This window comes from Myotis lucifugus, unplaced genomic scaffold, assembly GCF_000147115.1.
Source record: "Myotis lucifugus unplaced genomic scaffold, Myoluc2.0 scaffold_459, whole genome shotgun sequence".
In the NCBI taxonomy this organism is placed as follows: Eukaryota; Metazoa; Chordata; class Mammalia; order Chiroptera; family Vespertilionidae; genus Myotis; species Myotis lucifugus.
In genome coordinates, this window is record NW_005871507.1 from 209786 (window position 1) to 220765 (window position 10980).

Here is a 10980-nt window from a genome sequence, read left to right on the forward strand (position 1 = left end):
TATCCGTTAGCTACAGTCACTGCTGTGGCACATCGGGCCCCTAGGACTTCCTCATCTCTGTGCCCATTGAAAGGAAGCTGATCTGCGTTTACCTTGAAACACATGCTTGTGTGTGTGTGTGTGTGTGTGTTTAATCATTTCAACTCTTTTATCGATTTTATTTCTTTTATTGATTTTAAAATAGATTTTTCTTGAGCAGGAAAAAAGGCAGGTAATTGCACTTTCGTGTATCTAGCCAAAAAAATAAATAACCACATACAGAAATACAAAGGTCCCCAGGACCTTGAACTTAAGGGCAGAAGTGTGGGCTCTTCCCTCTTCATATGTGTTTGATGTGCCCTCCAACCTTCTGTGAAACTTCTTTCTCCTTTGGTCCTTCCCTCGTTTCCTTGTCTGCCCTTCCTCTCTTTCCCTCATTCATTCACTTTTCCACGTTGGGTTGTTTGTTGTGTGGCATCTACCTTGAATCGGTTACTGAGCTTGGTGTAGGGACAAGGTAGATAAAGCTGAGCCCTCCCTGCCCCGGCCAAGTTCACGGTCTCCTCCAGCCGACAGGACTTCGTCCTGTCATCTCTGTCCTTGTTGTCCACGCCACTCTCTATGGTCCACCTCCCACCTGTAGGCATTTGTTCCTTTTTCTCTGAAGAACTTAAACCTCCAGAAACATCCTCCTATTCAGGTGCCTTCTCTGATGGTCCGGATTCCATACACCGACAGCTCCGTGGAAGAGGCCTCTCGCAGCCGAATTTATGGCTGGGCAGAGCCATTTCATAAAAAATGATTCATGGTAATTAACATTTTAACTTCAGGCCATTTAATGGCACCTGACAAAGGGGTCAAGTGAAACTCATGGGTGTCATAGGTCAAAGGGCACAGTTATGGGTTGGGGCTGAGTGGGGGCTGAGCGGCAGCTGAGAATTCGATGGAGAGAGTGTGTGAGGAGCTGCATACAGACGGGGCTTCTGCTCCCGTCCCTGGGCCCGCTTCCCCTGTCACCGCCAAAGGGATACCGCCTCCCTCCCAGATTAGAAGCGTCTGTGTATGTTTGAGAATTCAGTTTTGTTTAAAAAAAAAAAGTAAGACTACCCCAATCCCTGCTAATAGTCGTACCGGCTAATAATGCGGATTTTTTCATAAATATTTACCGGTTAGTAGTGCGGATTTTAAAATAAATATTTACTGGTTAGTAATGCGGATTTTTAAAATTAAATATTTACCGGTTAATAGTGTGGATTTTTAAAATAAATATCTACCGGTTAGTAGTGCAGATTTAAAAATAAATATTTACCAGTTCCATGCACAGCATGCCACACATCAAGGAAAGTTTACTGGATTCCAGCATCAGGGCACTTACTTTCCTGAATGTCCCAGCCTTGCCTGCCCCACACTGGCTCTCGCCCTCTGGCGTCTCTGAGCTGACCTCCCCAGGGCCCTTTGGTCTCCACATCCTCAGCTCACTTCCTCCCCCGGATCTAGGCTCCACTTGGCTTCTCTCCCATGGGTTCCCTCCCCACCCCCTTTATTTTTCTTGCTTTCTGAGAGTTTATGGATCAACCTTGGCAATGTCCCTCCTGGCTCCAAGCAGCCCTGGGGCCCCCCTTTCCTGAGGGTGGTCTCACCCACTGCTCTGCCCAACCTCACAGACGGGGTCTAAACACCAGCCACTTACAATGTAAACATTTGGCAGAAAGTGAGGCCAGAACCAACGTGCTTCAGAAATGGAAGGTTGGAGGGTTGGCATCCTCCTGGGAAGTCATGAGACGAACGGTCAAGGACTGGACAACAGGGCAGACACCACAGGGGCACTAGCCCTGCATCCCTGGGAGGTGGGAGCTTCCTGTGAAGATAAGAGCTGCTGATGAAAGGGAATGGCCCTTGGCTGACAGAACGGAGACCCCACCGTGAGGTGACCCATGAGATGGGACCTGGAGTCTGTACCATGACCACAGCAGGGACCTGGAAGGCAGGCTGACGCTGCGGGTCACTCTCCCAGGGAGTCCAGCCGTCACAGAGCAAGTTACAACAGTCGTCGCCAGTATTTGCGGAGCACTGGGTGCCGGCCCCGAGCTAAACACTGAACATTCATCACCGGCGTTCCTCCTCAGCTGGCAAGCCATCGCCGCACAAGCTCAGCTCCAGTTTTATCCCATTTTACTTGAAGAAGATGAGGCTGGGAGAGATGAAGGCTGCTAAGTGGTGGGGCCAGAATACGAACCCAGCTTGCTCTCCCTCCTATACTAGTATTTATATTCTCCATCATGCTATCAAGCTGCCTCTTGACCAGCTGAGCATGTCAGGGTAGCCACACAGTAAGGGAAGGGTGGACATAAAGAGTGGGTAGCAACGCAATGTTTTTCTGCCCAAAAATTGACTGAAAAACTGGGAAAGGTGCTCGCTTCTGCAGCACATATACTAAAAATTGGAATGATACAGAGAAGATTAGCATGGCCCCTGCGCAAGGATGACACGCAAATTCGTGAAGCGTTCCATAAAAAAAACCAAAAAAACAAAACAAAACAAACAAACAAACAAACAAAAACAACTGTGGAAGTGGCCCAGCCGGCGTGGCTCAGTGGTTGAGTGCTGACCTATGAACCAGGAGGTCACAGTTCGATTCCCCGGTCAGGGCACATGCCCAGGTTGCAAGTAGGGGGTGTACAGGAGGCAGCCGATCAATGATTCTCTCTCATCATTGATGTTTCTCTCTCTCTCTCCCTCTCCCTTCCTTTCTGAAATCAATTTAAAAATATATATTTTTTAAAAAGTGAAAGTGAGTCTATTTAAAGAAAATATCAAGTGAACATAGTATGCGTTTGGATATGGCCTGAGTCTTAAAGGAGAGGTGAGAACTGGCATTGGCCATGACGCTCTGAAATGTGACGCAAGTCTGAGGAGCCACGGGGAATAATGAGGACTTTTCCAATGTCCTGACACGTCCCCATGGTTAGGCCCAGCACCAGGCCCGATGGTGGCCGGCAGCCCTCTGACCTTGCCTCCGTGTCAATGTCAATAGCTGTTGTCCCCGGGCAGTGGGCCTCCTGTGTGGTACTTAGAGACTCTCTTTATGCACTTAAAAGGCATCATTAGTACCAAGTGGCCATTAAAGCCGTCTTGCTGATCAGAATGATTTTCTGAAGCAAATGCAGAGGAAACGTGTGCAGGGTTGAAGCCATTAGCTGCGACCACAGAAGGACTGACCGTGGGCAATGGTGCCATTAATCTTGATAAGGGGAAGTGTGAGCAATTCATAAAATCCACTTGGTGAGGTTTCTCCCTAAATGGACATCGAGGGAATGACCCCATGTCTTTGCTCCAGGTAAGAGGAGCACGTTTGAGCTGAGACATGGACTTGGCATGATGAGCCAGGCAGGCAGGCTGGGCTGCAGATTAGGGCACACAACAGTGATTCCAGACCTCACGGGGGTGGGGGAGTAGGGGGTGGGGAGAGGGGCACGCCTGTGGCAGGGGCAGTTGAGGTACAGCAGGAGAAGTTGCAGTTGGCATTTGATAGAATACTTGCTCTGGGCCAGGCACAATTCTATCGCTTTTCATAGTAACTGTGTAATCCTCACAACAGTCCTGCGAGGCAGGTACTATTATTTCCATTTTAGAGATGAGTAAACTGAGTCCCGGACAGGTTACGCCACTTGCCAAAGGTCGCACCGCTAGCAAATGGCAGAGCTGGGACTCAGACCTGGGGGATCTGGTTCTCACCCGTGTTCTGCACAGTGTGATCTGAGAGCAGATGCCCCCCGCCTCCTGCCATTGCTGGGGTGGGTAGCCTGGGCTTTGGGGTCGCACGGACCTGGATGAAACCCCCAACTCTGCCACTTCCTGGCAGTTGGGCCTTGAACAAAGGACTTCACTTACTGAAGACTTAGTTTCCTGCTGTACAGAGGGGAGCGTTGTTCTGAGATTGTACGATGTGCCAGGCACTTCACAGCACCTGAGTCCGCGTCACTGCCCTCTCCTCCCACATCGAGGCTACACACATACACACACACACACACACACACACACACACACACACACACGGTCAGGCCAGGACGCTGATGGGGGAGTGTGATGGGCAGCCGGGTGCCTGACCCAACCAGCACCATCTGTGTGTGTGGCTGGGGACTGGCCCAGACCATTGGCCAGAGAGTCAGCACCCTCCTCCTGGCCGCCTGCTTCCTACCTGGCCTTGTGCTTCTTGGGTTCTGGGTTAGTGTCCTTTATGAACGGAATGTTTGGGATTCTCCAGAATCCACCTGGTGAAGCCCGAACCCCAGTGAAACGGTATTTGGGCTCCTTCCCAAACCATGGGGGGAAATGTACTTATTACACTTCATTGTACTGTGGGGAAACCGGAAAGATCCATAGATTTGAAGGAAAAATCGTAGGCTTCTAGACTCTCAGTGGGCCAAGCCCTGCCCCTCACCTCCACTCAGCTTCTAGAAAATCCCGGGGCTGGGAGGAGAAACAGACTGGTTGTAGTGCCCTGGTTCTCAGCCTCGGCTACACACTGGAATCACTTGGAAGCTTGAAAAACACTGCTGGGCCTCAGCCTTAGAGACTGGATTTAACTGGTCTGGGGGACAGCTTGGATAATGGTACTAAAAGTCAAAACAAAAGGAAACACCTCCCTGGCTGGCTGTAGGCCCCACCAGGATGGAGGAGGACTTCTCCAGACTCATCATCATGGTCACTGTTGGCATCATTGCTCTAGGACAGTGTCTCGTAGGTGCTAAAATGAAGCCCATTTGGAGGTAGCCCCAGGCCACCAGGGAAGACACCTGTCTCTGATGATCTCACAACTCATAATCACCCTTTATATCAGTGGTTCTCAACCTTTTGGCCCTTTAAATACAGTTCCTCCTGTTGTGACCCAACCATAACATTATTCTCGTTGCTACTTCATCACTGTAATGTTGCTACTGTGATGAATTGTCATGTAAATATCTGATATGCAGGATGGTCTTAGGCGACCCCTGTGAAAGGGTCGTTCGACCGCCAAAGGGGTCGCGACCCACAGGTTGAGAACCGCTGCTGTAGACCATGGTTCAGCTTCTCTCAACCTGGGCCCCTGGTGGCTGCCCCCCAGCTGATGGCAGGGACGCTTTAGCCATCAAGGGAGTGTGCAGGCCCAGCGCTTGCAGACTCAGCCCTGAGAACGCCACCTCCCTGCATCTGCAGGCAGGCACTTCACGGCGCTCACAGGCCAGCTGTCGGTGGGCACCAGCAGGCTCAGCCCGGAGAGCAGGGCTATACCCTCCCTCCCCTGGCTCTGGCGTTTAATCAAAACAGTATTCAAAATACGATTCTGGGAGATTATATGGGGAGCTTTGCAGGAGGCTCTTGGTGAAGGCAGAGAGGGTGGGAACAGATTGCTGCTGGAATAATCAGAGGCTCAGATGGGCCATTCCCAGGCCCCTCACCCCCCCCCCCCAATGGAGATCTAGCCCATCCCTGTATTCAACAGCAGGGGAGACCCAGAGAGGGGATGGGGCTGGTCCTTGGGGTGGCGAGCTACTTTCTGGGATCCCAGGCTACTCTTTGGCTCTTCTCACACCCCACTGTCTCCAGGCAACCTGGCCCAGGTCTTGGGGACAGCCTTGGCTGCAGGCTCCTGCTATGGGTTGGGGGAGGCTGCTATGATTTGGGGGATGCAGGTGAGGCTAGGCTTCCCAGACAAGAGATGGAGAGACACCCTCCTGAGGTCCTGGTGGTGAGGCCGGGCGGCTCAGGTGGGCTTTCTTCCCCAAGGCTCACTGTTCCTGGAAAAGGCTGACGGGCTGGAGGCCGTGTGCGAGTCAGATCCGCCCCCCCCCCAGCCTCCATCCTTTACTCCCTGATCAGCCACGTGCCTCTGCCTTGGGTGGGTGCCTTCTCTGGGGCCTTCACTTTCCCCATCTGCTGCCAGTGCCAACTCAGTGTGGTGCTGAGGGGCTTCTCTGGCCACAGAATGGCTAGCTGGGGCCCCACACCCAACAGGACCCCAGGAACAAGCCTGGGGGGGGTGTCTACATAGTCCCTAAGGAGGAGGCGTGGTTGAGAGCGCCTTGAAAGAAACCTCTAGCTAATGCTCTTTATTACAAGCCTTAATCCTGCAAAGCCGACTGGAAATAATGTTTATCTTTTCGCAGTTTAATTTTCCGGACCCTAAGCCACGGGTCAGTGAGGGTGGCTGGAGGGTCCCCCGGGAGCCGGGGCAGGCGCATCTGTGTCCAGAAGCAGAAGGAATGCAGGGAGGGGACTTCCCAGAGGAAGAGTGTGTGTGTGTGTGTGTGTGTGTGTGTGTGTGTGTGTGTGTGTGTGTTGTGGGGGAGGGGAGGAGGAACCAAAAAGGACCCCGAGTGGAATGTTGGGGTCCCTCCCAGCACAGACTCTGTGACCCTGAGCCAGTCCCTTGCCCTCCCGTTTGGCCTCCGTTTCCTCATCTGAGAAAGGGCTTTGTATTTTTGTGGGTCATGGTCTCTAAGAAAGATTTTGCACTTGGCTTTGAACAGTGGCTGGACACAGATGAAGAAACGGAGAAGATCCTCAGAGTGGAAGGGGGAGAAACAGTCTCCTCTCAGATGAAAAAAGAGTGGGGCCTCCACACGGCTCCCAGGAGCTGGTGTCATGATGTGTTTCAACATAGAGGAGAAATAAATCACTCTCTGGGCTGTGTCTTTATCTAAGATATTTGTTAGGGAAGGATTGAGTCTTTTTATATATACTTGTATATATTTCATTGAAAAAGCCACATTATTAACTGGTGCACCTGCTAATAGTCGTACCGGCTAATAATGTGGATTTTTTCATAAATATTTACCGGTTAGTAGTGCGGATTTTTAAAATAATATCTACCGGTTAGTAAGTGCGGATTTTAATATAAATATTTACTGGGTAATAATGCGGATTTTAAAATAAATATTTACCATTAATTCGGATCCCTCTTCCTGGCTTGCAGATAGCCACCTTCTTGATGAAACAGGAATTTGGGGGGTGAAATAGGACAGGTTTAGGAAATTTTAGAAATTTTGGAAATTAAGGGAACCATGGAGGAAGCCCAGGGCTACAGAGCAGGAGAAGGTATATTTCCATAAAATAGGGAAGCTGAAAAGCTGCAACCGGTACATTTCCATAGAATGAGGGAGCTGGGAACAGCAAAAGGTCTATATTTACAAAATAAAGAAAAGGAAGCCCTTTATCCAGAAGGAGAAGAAGCAAGCCCAAGGGGACTAGGAAAACAATAAGGAAGGAGAGGGGGAGAACCTCACATGTCCCAGGTGAAGTTCCACCTTTGAGCCTAGAGTTACTGTAGTAACCAGTCTGGGGGAATAGTGACCAATCAGTGGGGATATCAAGGCACCAGGCTCATGGGAACCCCCAAATTTATAGCCCTTTGGTCAGAAGTTCAGGTGACGTGAGGATCCCTCAAAATTGTAGCTGGTGCAATCAATGATTCTCTCTCATCATTGATGTTTCTGTTTCTCCCTCTCCCTTCATCTCTGAAATCAATAAAAAAAATATTTTTAAAAAAATTGTGGCTGGTGTCTGAAGTAAGGGCAGTCTTACTGGGGACAGTGCTCTGACCCTGTAGAGCTGGCACTAACTCCAGGTCATATCTCACTGCATTGGGGTCCAATTGTGCTAAGATCTGTGAGGGCCTGAGTTGGACTTTATTTGGTTGGTGGCTGGAAGTCATAGAAAGTTTATGTATGAGAAGATGACTGGCAGGATTAGTAACTGGGGTCCTGGAAAAAATAATCTGGCAGAGACTGATGCTGGGCAGAATTCTCCCTGAGTCCCAGGCCCCCTGGGTCACACAATCTCAATTTTGACGTGGGATGCTGGTCACCAACGATGTTTCCTTTTCAAAAAATAAAGAGCAGCGATAAAGCAGGTTGCATAGATTTTCAGTCGAAGGTGTGTGCGAATCACAGAGTTCATGCTTGTGTTATTGTGTATTAATTATTGTATTACTTTTTCATGCGACCAACTGTTGTTATATTGTTACGACGCTTCACTGGAAAACTACTGTTGCCCCACCCTGTACCGTGGTGGGGTTGGAGCCACCCCAAGCTAGGCCAGCCAGGGAGCTGCAGAAATGCTCGCTCCTGGGAGCAGAAGGTAGTTGTATCTTCCGCCTTCACCCTCTGCAGACACTGAAATTCATGTAAGAGGCTTGGATGCACACCTAGCCCAAGGCTTCTCTTTAAAGCACAAGGGGTGTGGCAGCAAGATCAGGGCACAGCTGCCCTGACTCCCATCATGGAAGGAAGGGGGGGGGGGGAGGAGAAGAGGGGGTCAGGGAGGTAGCCTGCCGCCTGTCCCCCAGTTTAACCACCCCCTTCCTTTGCAGCCTCCACGGGTCTTAAAATCTCTCTCCCTCCCTTCCCCCCAGGACACGGACCCTCTCCACCCCAGACTCCGGGGACGGCCAGCTGGCACCCGCGCGGGTCTGAAAGGCCATCCCCCCCACCAGGGCGGGTCTGGAGGAGGCCCAGCTGCTCAAGGGTCAAGCCCACGGGCGCACACCCCAGCTGCCATCCCCGCTCCCATCCGCTCCCCGGAGCTCCCCACTAGGCCCCGGATGCTCCCCCCTCTGTCCCCTGAGCATCTGCGAGCTCGCGCGCTGGCTGAAACCGAAGCCACTGCGCCCGGGACGCGCGCACTCTGGCGCTGCGCGAGCGTCTTGAAATCTTTCATCCCTCCGCACCCCAGCCCTGCTCCCCACACAGAGGGACCAAGCCCCCTTCCCCGCCCGCCCGCTCCCATTGGTGGGCCTGGACCGGAAGTGTTTGCTGACACCGGTTTAAGGAAAGAATAACCCGTCTAGCCTCCGGCCGGCCTGGCCAGCTGTCAGACTTCGCCTTTCCGTCCCATCCCAGGAGCGCGGGTCCCAGCGCCCAGTGCCAGGGGATCCTCCTTGTCCCATCCTCCCAGTGAACTTAAAACCCAAGTACGAGGGGAACACACGCAGCTTCCAGACAAAAACCCTGGCAGCCCCCACCATCCCTGACCTCGCAGTTGCAATCCCCACCTGCGGCCCGGAGACAGCCGGGCGGGCGCAGGGAGCTGGGTACGCGCGCAGAGTTCTGAGGGCTGAGCTGCAGGCGCCCGGGCCTTGGCCCAAACCTTGTCAATTTCTCTCCCAGAAACTGGGGACTGAGGTCTGCAGCCCACACCGCCCTGAACCCGGAACCCCTGGCCACTTTCCGTCCTCCCCCACCTCTCCAATCGCCCGCTCACAGAGAGGCCACACAGCTTAGTCCGGCTTGATTATTTTTAAGGACACAAGGAATTGGGGGGTAAGGGGGGGGGGTAGACATAGGTGATCCTTAGGTCAGCGTGGAAGTTACAAAGTGAGGGGGCGGGGGTGATGGGGGGAGGGAGCAGCTCAGACCCTGAATCCAGAGGAGGGAGGCAGACTCGCCCCGCCTCCCCCAAGGTAACCTACCACTTCCTCTGGGATCTGAGGTGCCGCCCCTCTGCCCCCACTCCCAGCTCCGCCTGCAGGGAGAGCCTGCGGGAGGGTTGGTTTCTGTGTGTCTGTCCGTCTCTTACGCGCAGGGAGAGTCCCCAGTTCCTGGTGAGGTCTCCCCGCTTCTTGGAGGGAAGGTGAGCTGGGAAAGGAGGGCTGGTTTCCAGGATGCTTCCGCAAATCGCGCCGGGGCGCTAACCTGCTGAGAGAGGAAAGGTTGATTAAAACCCGGCGGCCGCTGGGTGGCGATTCCTCGAATAATTGGAGGTCAGGGGTGCCTCATCCGCAGGGAATCAAAGGTCTAGAAGCAATTGGCTCGCCAGAGGTAACATTCGGACCCCTTTGTGTGTAAATTCAAATAACAATGTAACCCAATTTCCTAAGCCCGCAACGAATCCTGAGAGAAATGACTACAAAGAGCAGAATCTGACAGTAATTGCTGGAGGCTGCCAATTTCTTGGGGAATGGCCTTTTGTGGGGGTGAAATTTCCTCCCGCCAGGCCTGGCCAGGGAACCAGTGGGGAGCGGGGAGAGGGAAGGAGACACGGATTGGCAGTCACACCCTGCTTAGGGGTGATCTTGGGGCTGAGTGCGCTCCAAGGACATCACCAACCCCGCCCGCGCCCCCCCTCTCCCCCCCCCCGTGTCTGTGGGCTGTAGAGAGGATTGGAAGCTCTCTCTTAAGCACCGGCCTTGCAAACTGTGTGCGTCTGGCCCTGCCCTTCACACTTTCCAGGGAGCCCAGGTGCCTGCCCAGCCCCAGCAAGGCAGGGGCTCACTGCCCTCCGAAGGGCGGGCAGGGGGCCAGGGCACCTGTGCCAGAGGGTCGTGATGGTGCCCACCTGGTGCACTTGGCAGGTCACTGGGTGCCAGTGCAGAGGGGTAGGTTGCCCATCTCCTCAGTGACTTTCTAGGTGACCCCAGGCACGTCACTGTCTCACTCAGAGCTCATTGCTATTATTTGGCTTTATAATGAGGGAACGCTAGAACCGCTGTCTCTAAGCTTCCGTTTCAAAGAGTGCTGTGGGACCATCTCGTGCCAGGTGGACCCCGGCCGTGCCCAAGGGTCCGAGGGCGCATGCTATGGCTGGGCAGCACAAGGGCAGGCGTCTTTTGGACACAGTCCCAGCGCCATTGGGGGCCCACTACCTTCTGCTACCGTCGGGTACTGGCACTGCCCATCTGACTCCCTCCCCCGCGGGCACGGGGAGGGAACCATGGAAAGCCCCTGCATAGCAAACTTTAGTTTCAAAGGCTTTGCTAGATGCAGATCGCGTACGCGACTTGTGATGAAAGTATTCTTAGTAGATTTGCGTAAGTATAAAATAAGGAGGACTTTTTCTAGCCTTAGAGAGTAAAAAAAAATAGAAAAAACTTAGGTGGTAGAAAACTTGTCAAATACAGAATAATTGTTGCCAGATAAAAAACAGAGCAGAGCGTAATATCATTATAGAACAAGACCTCTGAAGTATAAGGACCGAGCATACATCTAGTACAATAACTTAGGGAGTGGGGTGCGGGTGATGTTG

General features: G+C 52.6%; 1 non-coding gene across 1 annotated transcript; it reads left to right on the top strand.

Annotated features, from left to right (window-relative positions):
• The first annotated feature begins 2388 nt into the window (after positions 1-2388).
• On the top strand, positions 2389-2496 carry LOC111823316. Its single transcript, XR_002826345.1, has one exon. It is a non-coding gene; the product is annotated as a U6 spliceosomal RNA (small nuclear RNA).
• Positions 2497-10980: the final 8484 nt, after the last annotated feature.